Below are 14,582 nucleotides of genomic sequence, written 5' to 3'. Positions count from 1 at the left end.
CACCCAGTGTGAGGCTTGAACTCACAACCCCAGATCAGTGGTTGCATGCTCTACTGACTGAGGCAGCCAGGTGCCTCCTAAGCACTAATTTTAAATGTGAAAGGACAGCCAAGGGGGCACCTGGATGGCTCAGTCGGTTGGTTAAGTGCCCAACTCTTGATTTGGTTCAGGTCATGAGATCGAGCCCTGTGTCAGGCTCTATGCTCAGCAGGGAGTCTGCTTGAGATTCTCTTTCTCTCCCCCTCCCTCCTGCCCTGAATGTGCTCTTTCGCTCTCTCTAAAATAAATAATTTTTTTTAAAGGACAGCCAAGGATCACCAGGCATAAGGAAATAAAGCAATGCAGAAAGTAGAACAAAACATGTTTTAAAAGCTATAATTAGGGGCACCTGAGTGGCCAAGTCAGACTCTTGTTTTTGGCTTGGGTCATGCTCTCAGGGCTGTGGGCTCGAGGCCCCGATCAGGCTCTGTGCTTGGTGTAGACCCTAGACTCTGCTTGAGATTCTCTTTCCCTCTGTTCCTCCCTACTGCTCTCTCTCCCTCTCTCTCTCAAATAAATAAATAAATCTTTAAAAAGCTATAATTAATATTCTTGAGGAGATAAAGAAGATATATCCACAAGCCAAGCTCAAGGACAGGATGCTATTGTTATATGGGGGAAAAGATGGAAACTTCAAGGAATAATAATGAAAGAGCTCTTAGAAACTCAAACTAGGATAGTTGAAATGAAAATTGCAATAAAAGTATTGGAAGTTAAAGCCAAGTAACTGTTGTTAAAGCCAAACAACTGTTGTTGTTAAATCAGCAGAAGGAGAAGATAAGAAAATTAGAGGATTGATTCAGGAAATTCAAAACCTGACTAATTAGGAATTGCAAAAAAAGAGATCAAAGGGGAGAGAATTATCAAGAAATGATTCCAAGAATGTTTCCAATAAACAAAATTCATGAGTCTTGTGATTGAAAATGTCCACCAAGTGTCTGTCACATGGTCACAAAATTCCAGAATACCAGAGAGAGAAATTTCTTTTTTTAATTTTTTTTTTAAGATTTTATTTATTTATTTGAGACAGAGAGCACAAGAGGGGGGAGCGGGAGAGGGAGCAGCAGACTCCCTGCTGAGCAGGGAGCCCGATGCGGGACTTGATCCCGGGACTCCAGGATCATGACCTGAGCCGAAGGCAGTTGCTTAACCAACTGAGCCACCCAGGCGCCCAGAGAGAGAAATTTCTAAAAGCATCTAGAGAAAATACAGGTCATGGTCAAAGGACCAGTATTTAATGGTATTGGCCTTTTCAGCATAGCATTAAAAGCAAGACATTATGAAGTAATGCTTTAAATTTCTGCAGGAAAATGATTTCTGAGCCAGAATTCATTCAGTCAAGTGTAAGAGCAGAATAAAGACATTTAAAAACCTACAAAGTTTCAAAAAACTTTCTTTGTAACTGATGTACTCCACTTAAAAAATATATATATATAAGAAATAATGAAAAGAGGATATCATCAGATCGAGGAAACAGGAATCTAATACGAGGGCTGCCTAAATGGCACTTTTGTGTGAACTATAAAACAATTTCCCCTTCTATAAGGATGAATTAGAGAAAGGGTTCCCTCTAGCCAGTTGCAGCTGCCAGGATGCACATCTTTGGTAAGCTAAGGATGAATTAAATTTCATTGCCCCCTCCACTGGGCACAAACTGAGGTAGCTGTATCAATATGGAGACTGAAACCCCAGGATTTCAGTTGTGGCAAGCTAAGATAGCAAGTCTTCCAGTTTGGAGCAGAAAGATAAAAGTCTCCAGGAGAAAAGTATCTAGGAAAAAAAATGAAAATAATATATTTGAATGAATGGAAAATATTACTGATAGGCATGTGGCAGGTAGTATAGAATTTGGGTAAAATTTTCCCCCTTTTTTATTTAAATTCAATTAATTAACATATATTATTTGTTTCAGGGGTACAGGTCTGTGATTCATCAGTCTTATATAATACCCAGTGTTTATTACAACACATACCCTCCCCATTGTCCATCACCCAGTTACCCCATCCTTCCATCCCCCTCCCCTCCAGCAGCCCTCAGTTTGTTTCCTATGATTAAGAGTCTCTTATGGTTTGTCTCCTCTGGTTTCATTTTTTCCTCTCTTCTATGATCCTCTGCCTTGTTTCTTAAATTCCACATATCAGTGAGTTCATATGATAGTCTTTTTCTGATTGACTTATTTAACTTAGCATAATACCCTCTAGTTCCATCCATGTCATTGCAAATGGCAAGATATCATTGTTTTTGATGGCTGCATAATACTCCAGTGTATACATATACCACATCTTCTTTATCCATTCATCTGTTGATGGACATATGGGCTCTTTCCATAGTTTGGCTATTGTGGACTGGGTAAAATTTTTAATAAGTACATACAGGGTTAAGCAAATGGAAAAAAGGAGGCAATTATGAACTATAGGAAAAAATAAAGGAATAACAGAAACAAGGTATGCTTCAGTAAACAAATTTATGTAGTCATGATAATGTGATATAATTATATATTGGGGGGATGAAGAGAAGGGAAAAGAAGTTGCTGGTCTTTGAGAGAGCTAATTCCTATATACCAGACTGTGAAGTCAATAGATAATGGTTTTTTTAAAAAAGATAAAGAAATGGCTGTATATTATTTAGAAATGTGGAGATTGATGCCAGGGGAAGTAGCTGAAACTGTTGAGTATCTACCTTAGGGGAGTGAGACTTGGAGATTTTTTTTTTTTAATAAATATAACCATGTGTTACTTTGATGCTAATAAAAACTAATTTTAGGGGTGCCTGGGTGGCTCAGTTGGTTAAGCATCCGGCTCTTGATTTTGGCTCAGGTCATGATCTCAGGGTTGTGAGCTCAAGCCCTGCATCGAGCTCCATGTTCAGCAAGGAGTCTGCTTGAGATTCTCTTTCTCCCTCTGCTCCTCCCCCCAATGCTGTCTCTCTATTTCTCTCTCTCTGAAGTAAATAAATCTGGGGTGCCTGGGTGGCTCAGTTGGTTAAGTGTCTTGATCTCGAGGTCCTGGGATCAAGCCCCACGTCATTGGGCTCCCTGCTCAGTGGGGAGTCTGCTTCTCCCTCTCCCTGCCCCCCCACTCTCTCTACTCAAATAAGTAAAATAAAATCTTTAAAAAAATCAATAAATCTTTTAAAAAATAAAATAAATAATTTAAAAATCAATTTCCAGAAAAAATTTTATTTCCAGGTCCAGATATGAAATAATTGCATGTACCCAGGAATATTTTTATCAAAGTTAGGACCTAGAGTTGTCAGGCCAAACTCAGTGCAGTTACTCTCGCCACCAGGGCTTTAGGCAAATAACACATTAACAGAAGTTGGTCCTTGGCACCCATGCTTTATGCCTTCTACTTTTTGACAGCTCAGTACTTCCTGGGACTGTAGAGGACTCTTGTGGGCCACTGGGTGTCCAAATGTCCCCATTAGCAAATCCACATGTATACAGGCTGTAAAAGAGATTCACTGGCCAGGGTCTAGTCCTACTTCTTTCACTTAATTAGTTTTTCAGCCTTGGGGAAGCCCATAAAATCCACTTTAACTCATAATCTACTTGACTATTGGTTTAAAAATCACCCTAGGGAATCCTCAGAGGAATTACAAAATTGTTTGTATTAGGTAAAAATAATAAAAGGGGCATTATTGAGTAATATATGAAGGAAGGAAAACTTTTTAAAAGGATAAGTCAGTTTAAGACATTCAGAACTCATTTTGGGGTTAAGATGGTATATGTTTTTTAAAACTACAATTAAAAAAGCTATTTGGTGGACCTATAGGGGGTAATTTGGCAAGAAACTTTGAAAAGAAATGATAAAAGAGGAGTGTTGAACTGATTAAATAAGATATGGTCAGAAAGTTCATATTTTGATTAATTATTGTAAGAAGGAGAGAAAGGACCATTAACTGACAAATAATTACACTGCTGTGAACAATCAACCAAATTAGGACCAGCAGTTGCTGGTAAGAGGGTACAGCAGAGGCTTCAAAGCCTCTTAGAAGTCTGTCGAATAGGTAAATTAAATTAATGGCTGTATTAACTAGAAGTTAGAGGTTTCTTATAAAAGAAGACCACATGCTCCATGAGGACAAAGGCCATGTCTTGTCTCATTTGCTGCTGTAGGCATATAGCAAAGCTATATCATAATTAACCGTGGAATAAATGACATACAATATTTGCTCTAAATGCTAATTTTTTCTGATTTAGTAATACAACTACAGGATTTTAATTTTACATATATAAATAGATTCCTTTATATATATATATATATTTTAAAGATTTTATTTATTTATTTGACAGAGAGAGAGACAGCGAGAGCAGGAACACAAGCAGGGGGAGTGGGAGAGGGAGAAGCAGGCTTCCCGCGGAGCAGGGAGCCCGATGCGGGGCTCGATCCCAGGACCCTGGGATCATGACCTGAGCCGAAGGCAGACGCTTAATGACTGAGCCACCCAGGCGCCCCTCCTTTTTATATTAAATGAAGAAATAATTGGGGTTATAATTTGAATTATCACCATCCAAATAGTAAAAAATTGGGGTTGCTTGATTATTCAGCCAAAGCAATCAAATCCTTGCCACTTATTAACCCTCTTTTGTAGCAGTCTGAAGGCTGAGGTAGCGCATTAGTTGTAACCTTAAAAACTTTTGTTAAAAATTATATCACTGTAATGAGATACTACTACTATACATGCACCAACATGGCTAAAATTAAAAAGACTGTTGATTGATGTCAGGGTAGTGTTGCCTCTGGGTGGGGGATGTATTAGCTGGGGGGAGGGCTTTTTCTAGGGAGATAGAAATGTTCTATATGGAGTGGATGGTGGTCACCCAGAGGTTATACATGTATAAAAATCCACTGAGTTGGGGGGCACCTGGGTGGCTCAGCCCATTAAGCATCTGCCTTCAGCTCAGGTCACAATCCCAGGTTTCTGGGATTGAGCCCCAAGTTAGGCTCCCTGTTCATTGGGGAGCCTGCTTCTCCCTCTCCCTCTGCTGCTTCGCCTGCTTGTGCTCTCTTGCTCTCTCTGCCAAATAAGTAAAATCTTTAAAGAAAAATCCACTGGGTTGTTACCTTTAAAAATTGGTGTATTTTATTATACATAATTATAACAATAAAAATGGCCTCAATTTCAAAATCACAGACATGTGGTAGATTTCTTGAGGAATGAATAAATAGAACAGGCAGAGGGAGGAGAGTAGAGCCTTCAAAGCACTTAACCTCCACATTCCCTTTTGCTAAGTGGGGAGAATAAAGAGTGTAGAAACTAACAGAAGACAGGTACATCTGGTATTGGTTCATAAATGAATCATCTAAGCAAAAAACAGTTGAAATTGTACCTCTTCTGCTCTGAAGACTTAAACACTGTTCTCCTATCCTAAAGACCCACTAAGAGAAAAGCTGTAAGAAGGAGGCATATTTCAGAATGCCCATTTACTGAGTTACAGTGAGAACCGAAGTTCTCATACGGACAGACCTGCATACTTGTGGCCCCATAATCAGCACATTCTGGCCTAGTGACCAAGCTGCAGGAAAGACAAAGAGATCATTTTATTAATTCACCATAGGTGCCATTAAGGCAGGATGGGACACCCAAGTGGTGGGCAGCATCTCCTTGAGCCTGGTTTCTGCAAGCCTCAGAGAGTTGGTCTGGTGGACATGGCATCAGAGCAAGAAGAGCTGGATAGCTCCAAGTGTCTTAGCCTCAGCCGAGGGGCCCTCGTGCCTTCTTCACCACAGACATGGCCTTAACAATGGAACCAGAAATACTTGAGGTCCACCTCCTAAGATGCCTCGCATCAGTGACCAATGGCTGTCACTCTGTGTCTCATTTATTGCTGCATAAAAAAATGACGCTTTTATTTTGTTGGCAATTTTGTGTGTCAGGAATTCAGGAATAGCCAGCCATGTATATTGCCTCTGATCCGTATGGCATTAACGGGGACTGGTTGGGGCAGGCAGGGCTGGAAGATCCATTTCCAGAATGGCTCCCAAACTCACATGTCTGCCACCTCTGTGCTCCTTGTTCTCCCCCATCCCCTCTCCATGTAGCATCTCATCCTCCACAGATTCTCCACACAGCTTGGGATAAATGTGAGATGTCCATTCATATATATATGCAGATGTTGAATAGGAAATACTTAAGTTGGGAATTTAATGAAACAATTTGGGCTGGAGATATGAACTTGGGAATTATTATCAAATTATAGGTGACCAATTATAGATGGTCAGGAATCTGGATGAGTTCACTTAAACAGAGAAGTCCTAGGACCCTACCCTGGGGCTCTTCAACACTTAGAGGTTGGAAAGATAAAGATGGTTCAACAAAAGAGCCTGGAAATGAGCAGCCAATGAGGTGAGAGGAAAATCAGGAGTGTGGCACTCCAAAAGCCAAATGGAGAAACTGTTTGAGGAACGAAGCTATAACTTTGTCAAATACTTCATGTAAATTAAGTAAGGTGAAGCCTAAGAACTGACCATTAGATTTAGTGATGAGGTAACCCATGACCTTAATTAGAGTAGTTTTCGTGAAGTATGGGTTGTGGGGAGTAAAAGCATGATTGGAGTAAGCTCAAGAAAGGGACCAAATGTCTATCAATGGATGAAGGGATAAACAAAATGCAGTATATTCATACAGTAGGATATATTATTCAGCCATAAAAAGGAATGAAGTACTGAAACATGCTATGACATAGATGAACCATGAAAACATTCTAAGTGACAGAAGCCAGACACAAATGTCCATATATTATATAACTGCATTTAAATGAAATGTCCAGAATAGGCAATTCCAGACAGAAGGTATATTAATGGTTTCCAGGGACTGGAGCAGGGGAAATTTGGGACTGACTGCTATTAAGTACAGGGATTTTTAGGGTGTAATGGAAATGTTCTGGAATTAGATAGTGGTAGTGGTTGCAGAACTCCACGAAAATACTATATGCTTCAGTATAAACCCCTGAATTGTACACATTTAAATGACAAATTTTGTTATACAAACTGTATATCAATAAAAAAATTTAAAAAGAGAATGGGAGGAGAGAGAGTTAAGACGTTGTTTACATGGCATCAGAGTAAGAAGAGCCAGATAGCTCCAAGTGTCCAAGAGCGTTGCTGTAAGGAAAGTAGAGAAGTGACAGTATCTAGAAGGGGAGTGGGTCTTTTTTTCAAGATGGAAGATGTATGTGTGTGTGTGTTAATGTTTCATCAAAAAGGGAAACATTTCTTATACAGATGGCCTTGGAGAGGAACACTGAGAGCTGGTCCAATGTAAGAAGAGGAAAGGTAGATTATACTACATATGGATGAGTGTATAGTGTAGTCATGTGTAAATATGTACTATGTATGGATGAGTGTTGATGAATATAGATATAGATGTCCGTGGTGAGGGATTTGGAGGAGTTTTTGGGTTTTCTCCTGACTGCTTCTAATTTCTCAGTGAAGCAGGAGGCAAGAAGCAAGATCATCAGTTGAGAGTAGAGATGGGGAAGGAGGTGGTAGAGGTTTGAAGAGAGAGAAGAAAGTATGAAGGGGTCATTTACTGGATGTGAGATGTTGAATTGAAGGCATCTTATAATTGAAGGCAATTATAAGAGAGTCCCTGTTTCCTTACATCCTACATCTTTCTCTGTTTATTTCACTAAGCATAATATCTTGGATAACAAGACTTTTGAGGGATCCCTGGGTGGCTCAGTCGGTTGGGCATCTGCCTTTGGCTCAGGTCATGATCCTGGAGTCATGGGATTGAGTCCCACATCGGGCTCCTCCTTGCTCAGCTTCTCCCTCTCCCTGCTGTTTCCCCTGTTCGTGCGCTCTCTCTCTTTCTCTCTGACAAATGGATGAATAAGTCTAAAAAAAAAAAAAAAAAAAAAAAGACTTTGAAATGACTCATGTTGTGAATTTAAATGGGCTAATACACCTAAAGGAATTTGAATACCACTTAGCACAGAGCAGGTGCTCAATAATTCTTACTATTTGCTAAGATGACAGGTGAAACATAGTTATCTCATTAAAATTTTAATTTGGATATTTCTTATGAATTAGGCTAAACATATTTTCAAATTTTTCAGTGGCACATTTTTTTGTAAACTTATTACATCTTTTGACTATTTTAAAAAATTGGAAAGGGGCACCTGGGTGGCTCAGTCCTCAAGAGGTGACTCTTGATTTCAGCTCAGGTCATGATCCCAGGGTCCTGGGACCCTGGGAACCCTGCATCAGGCTCTGTGCTCAGCAAGGAGTCTGCTTCTCTCCCTTTCTCTCTCCCCTGCCCTCTCTCAAATAAATATATAAATAAATCTTTAAAAACAAAAGAGTCTCTCTCACTCACTCACTCTCCCTCTACCCCTCCTTGCTTTCTCTCTCAAAAAAAAATTAGTCCTTTGTTTATTAATTAATTATTATTATTCCTTTTTTTAAATAAAGATTTTTATTTATTTATTTGAGAGACAGCACAGAGGGAGAGTGAGAGGGAGAAGCAGACTCCCCACTGAGCAGAGAGCCCAATGTGGGGCTCCATCGCAGGACCCCAAGATCATGACCTGAGCCAAAGGCAGAAGCTTAACCAACTAAGCCATCCAGGTGCCGCCCCTATTTTTATTATTATTTTTTAAAGATTTATTTATTTGAGAGAGCGAGTGAGTAGGGGGCAAGGGCAGGGAAGAGAGAGAATCTCAAGCAGACTCCCTGCTGAGTGCAGAGCTCAATGCAGGGCTCCATCTCATGACACATGAGATCATGACCTGAGCTGAAATCATGAGCCTGACACTTAACCAATTGAGCTACCCAGGTGCCCTTGTTTATTGATTTAAAGAGACTTGTATATGTAAAGGAAATTCATTTTGTATAATGAATTGTGGTTTTTTTCTCCTTTTTGCATTCAACTTAATGTTATTTTATGCAGTGTTTAATGTAGCTTAGAGTTTTCGGTCTTTTATTTTTACAATTTTTTTGTTTTTAATTTTAATTCCAACATAGTTAACATACAATCTTTTTTTTTTTTTTTTTTTTGTCATCCAGGTTCATTCATGTTGTTGGAAATGACAGGATCTCCTTTTTTTTTTTTTTTTAAAGATTTTATTTATTTATTTGAGAGAGAGAGAATGAGAGACAGAGACCATGAGAGGGAGGAAGGTCAGAGGGAGAAGCAGACTCCCTGCCGAGCAGGGAGCCCGATGCGGGACTCGATCCCGGGACTCCAGGATCATGACCTGAGCCGAAGGCAGTCGCTTAACCAACTGAGCCACCCAGGCGCCCCATCTTTTATTTATTTTTTTAAGATTTATTTGTTTAGTTTAGAGAGGTGGGGGAGGGGCAGAGGGAGAGGGAGAGAGAATCTTAAGTTGACTCCATGCTGAGCTCGGAGCCCAACTCAAGGCTCAGTCTCATGACCCCAAGACCATGATCTGAGCTGAAACCAAGAGTTGGATGTTCAACCGACTAAACAACCCAGGTGCCCCTTTTTGTTCTTTGATGTTTGGTAGTTTTGTTTTTATTGAAGAATAAGTGACATACAATATTATATTAGTTTCAGGTGTACAACATAGTGATTTAATAGTTTTATATATTGTGAAATGGTCACCACAATAATTCTAGTTACCATCTGACACCATACAAATCTGTGACAATATTATTGATTATATTCCCTGTGCTGTACCTTACCCATTCCTCTACCCTTCTGGCACCCATCAGATTGATTTCTGTATTTATGAGTCTCTTTCTGTTTTGTTCATTCTTTGCTTTCTGTTTTAGATTCCACATAAAAGTGAAGTCATATGATATTTGTCTTTCTCTGCTTATTTCACTAAGCATAATACCTTCTAGGTCTATTCATGTTGTTGCAAAGGGCAAGATTTTATTCTTTCTTATGCCTAGTAATATTCCGGTGTATATGTGTGTACATTTTTTTATCCATTCATTTATTTATGGACACTTAGTTTGCTTCCATATCTTAGCTATTGTAAATAATGCTGCAATGGACATAGGGGTGCATGTGTCTTTTCCAATTAGTGCTTTCATTTGTTAGGATAAATACTTAGAAGTGGAATTGCTGGATTGTATTGTAGTTCTATTTTTAATGTTTTGAGGACTCTTCATACTATTTTCCGTAGTTGCTTCACCAATTCACATTCCCACCAATAGTGCACAAGGGTTCCCTTTTCTCTACATCCTTATCAACACTTGTTATTTCTTGTCTTTTTTTTTTTTTTTTTTTAGGGGTGGGGAGGGAGAGAGAGAATCCCAAACAGGCTGCATGCTCAGTGTGGAGCCCAACGCAGGGCTCAATCTCACAACCCTGAGATCATGACCTGAGCTGAAAATCAGGAGTTGGATGCTTAACTGACTAAGCCATCCAGGTGCCCATATTTCTTGTCTTTTTATCATTTATTTATTTATTTATTTTTAAAGATTTTATTTATTTGAGAGAGAGAGAGAGAACATGAGTGGGGAGGAGGGGCAGAGGGAGAGGAAAGAGGAGACTCTGGGCTAAGTAGGAAGCCCAACATGGGGCTTGATCCCAGGACTCTGGGATCATGACCTGAGCTGAAGGCAGATGCTTAACCGACAGAGCCACCCAGGTGCCCCCCTATTTCTTGTCTTTTTAAAAATCTCCTGATAAGAATGCAGTCATTCTCGCCAAACTTGATTTTGCTGAATTATCTGCAAATATAGCTTATTTTAAAATTTATTTTAATTCCAGTATAGTTAACATACAGTGTTATATTAATTTCAGGTGTACAATATAGTGATTCAACAATTATGTACATTACTCAGTGTTCTCTTCATCCCTGTCACCTATTTCACCCATCCCTCCACCCCCCTCTCCTCTGATAACCATCAGTTTGTTCTCTGTAAAGAGTCTGTTTCCTGGTTTGTCTTTTTTTTTCTTTGTTTGCTTGTATTCTGTCTTAAATTTCACATATGAATGAAATCATATGGTATTTGTCTTTCTCTGACTTATTTCACTTAGCATTATACTCTCTAGCTCCATCAATATTGTTGCAAATGGCAAGACCTCATTCTTTTTTATGACTGAATAATATTCCATTGTAGATATATATCACCTCTTTATTCAGTCATCTATTGATGGACACTTGTGCTGCTCCCATAATTTGGCTATTGTAAATAATGCTGCTATGAACATTAGGAGTGCATGTATCCTTTTGAATTAGTGTTTTCTTTCTTTTTTTTTTTTTAATGTTTTATTTATTTATTCATGAGAGTCAGAGAGAGAGAGAGAGAGAGAGAGACAGAGGCAGAGGCAGAGGCAAAGGGAGAGAAGTAGGCTCCCCACCTAGCAGGGAGCCCGATGTGGCACTCGATCCCAGGACCCTGGAATCATGACCTGAGCCGAAGGCAGATGCCCAACCATCTGAGCCCTACTCAGGCGTCCCTCCTTGGGTAAATACCGGGTAGTGGAATTACTGGATCATATGGTAATTCTATTTTTAATTTGTTGAGGAATCTTCATACTGTTTTTCACAGTGGCTACATCACTTTGCATTCCCATCAACAGTGCACGAGGGTTCCTTTTTCTCCAGATCCTCACCAACACTTGTTGTCTCTTGTGTTTTATTGTTATTTTTTAAAAAGTTTTATTCAAATTTTAGTTAACATACAGTGTAATATTAGTTTCAGGTGTAGTGTTTTGATTTTAGCCATTCTGATAGGTTGTGAGGTGATATCTCATTGTGGTTTTGATTTGCATTTTCCTGATGATGAGTGATGTTGAACACTTTTGCATGTACCTGTTTGTCATCTGTATGTCTTCTTTGGAGAAATGTCAGCTCAGGTCTTCTGCCCATTTTTAAATTGGATTATTTGTTTTTTGTGTGTATGTTGAGTTGTGTAAGTTCTTAAATATTTTGGATACTAACCCTTTATTGGATATGTCATTTGCAAATATCTTCTCCCATTCAGTAGGTTGCCTTTTAGTTTTGTTGATTGTTTCCTTTGCTGTGCAGAAGCTTTATATTTTCATGTAGTCCCAATAGTTTATTTTTGCTTTTGTTTCCCTTGCCTCAAGAGACATATCTAGACATATCTGCTAAAGTGGATGTCAGAGCAATTACTGCCTATGTTCTCTTCTAGAATTTTGTATGGTCTCATATTTAAGTCCTTAGTCCATTTTGGGGTATGGTTTCAAGTCTCACATTTAGGTCCTTAATCCATTTTGGGGTATGGTGTAAGAAAGTGGTCCAGTTTCATTCTTTTGCATGTGGCTGTCCAGTTTTCCCAACACCATTTGTTGAAGAGACTGTCTTTTCCTCATTGCATATTCTTGCCTCCTTTGTTGAAGATTAATTGACCATATAATTATGGGTTTATTTCTGGGCTCTCTGTTCTATTGATCTGTGTCTATTTGTGTGCCAGTGCCATACTGTTTTGATTACTTTAGCTTTGTAGTACATCTTGAAATCTGGGATTGTGATACCTCTAGTTTTATTCTTTTTCAAGATTTCTTTGGCTATTTGGGGTCTTTTATGGTTCCATTCAAATTTTAGGATTATTTGTTCTAATTCTGTGGAAAATGATGTTTGTATTTTGATAGGGATTGCATTGAATCTATAGATTGCTTTGGATAGTATAGACATTTTAACAGTATTTGTTCTTCCAATCCATGAACATAGAATATCTTTCCATTTGTGTCATCTTTAATTTCTTTCATTGGTGTTTTATAGTTTTCAAAGTACAGGTCTTTCACCTCTTTCATTAAGTTAATCCTAGGTATTTTATTATTTTTGGTGCAATTGTAAATGGGACTATTCTCTTAATTTCTCTTTCTGCTACTTCATTATTAGTGTACAGAAATGCAATGGATTTGGGTGCCTGGGTGGCTCAGTCGGTTAGGTGTCTGCCTTCGGCTCAGGTCATGATTCCAGGGTCCTGGGATCGAGTTCCGTGTAGGGCTCCCTGCTCAGTTGGGGAGTCTTCTTCTCCCCCTACCCCCCCACTTATGCCCCCCACCTCCTCTCAACCTCTCTCTCTCCCTCGCAAAAATAAATAAAATCTTAAAAAAAAAAAAAAAAGAAATGCAATGGATTTGATTTTGTATCCTGCAAACTTGCTGATCCATTTATCATTTCTAGTAGTTTTTTTGGTGGAATTTTTAGGGTTTTCCATCTATAGTAGCATGTTATCTGCAAATAATGAAAGTTTTACTTCTTCCTTACCAATTTGGATGCTGTTTATTTCTTTTTCTTGTCTGATTGCTTTGGCTAGGACTCCAGTACTACATTGAATAAAAATGGTAAGAGTGGACATCCTTGTCTTTTTTTTTTAAAGATTTTATTTATTTATCTGACAGAGAGAGACACAGCAAGAGAGGGAACACAAGCAGGGGGAGTGGGAGAGGGAGAAGCAGGTTTCCTGCGGAGCAGGGAGCCCAACGCACGGCTCGATCCCAGGACCCTGGGATCATGACCTGAGCTGAAGGCAGACGCTCAGTGACTGAGCCACCCAGGCGCCCCTGGACATCCTTGTCTTGTTCCTGATCTTAGGGGAAAGCTCTCAGTTTTTCCCCATTGAGTATGATGTTAGCTGTGGGTTTTTCATATTTGACCTTTATTATGTTGAGGTATGTTCTATCTAAAGGTACTTTTTTGAGGGTTTTTATCATAAATGGTATTTCTTGGGACACCTGGGTGGCTCAGTTGGTTAAGTGTCTGCCTTCGGCTCAGGTCATGATCCCAGGGTCCTAGGATCCAGTCCCACATTGAGCTCCTTGCTTGTCAGGGAGCTTGCTTCCCCCTCTGCCTGCTGCTCCCCCTGCTTGCTCTCTCTCTCTCTGATAAACGAAGAAATAAAATCTTTAAAAAAATAAAAATAAAAAATAAATGGTATTTCTTGACTTTTTTTTTTTTTTAAAGATTTAATTTATTTATTTGACAGAGAGAAAGCACAAGTAGGCAGAGCGGTAGACAGAGGGAGAAGGAGAAGCAGGCTCCCTGCTGAGCAGGGAGCCCGATGTGGGGCTCGATCCCAGGACCCTGGGGTCATGACCTGAGCCGAAGGCAGACGCTTAATAATTGAGCCACCCAGGTGCCCTATTTCTTGACTTTTTGATAATAGCCATTCTCATGGGTGAGAGGTGATATTTCATTGTGGTTTTGATTTCCATTTCCCTGATGGTTAGTGATGTTGATCATCTTTTCATGTGCCTTACGATTTCTTAAAATTTTTTATGCTGTGACCTTATAAAAAATACAATTTTGGGGGTGCCTGATTGGCTCAGTCAGTGGAGCATGTGATTTGGGTTGTGGGTTTTAGTCCCATATTGGGAGTAGAGATTACCTGAAAAGAAAAATCTTAAAAAAAATACAATTAAAAAAATACAATTCTGTTTTCATGTAGTATTAAAATTTTTTATATTAAGAGATTTTATTTTTAAAGAACAGTTTTAGATTTACAGAAAAATTGAGCAGATAGTACAAAACAGTTTCGCCCCCCCCCCCAGTTTCCCTTATCATTAAGAGCTTACATTAGTTTGTTACATTTGTTACAGTGAATGAAACAATATTGATACATAATTGTTAACTAAAATCTGCAGTT

The sequence above is a fragment of the Mirounga leonina genome, unplaced genomic scaffold (assembly GCF_011800145.1).
Source record: "Mirounga leonina isolate KUSES-001 unplaced genomic scaffold, KU_Mleo_1.0 Mir_114, whole genome shotgun sequence".
NCBI lineage: Eukaryota > Metazoa > Chordata > Mammalia > Carnivora > Phocidae > Mirounga > Mirounga leonina.
The sequence above is the reverse complement of the archived record's forward strand: the minus strand, read 5'-3'. Positions refer to the sequence as shown.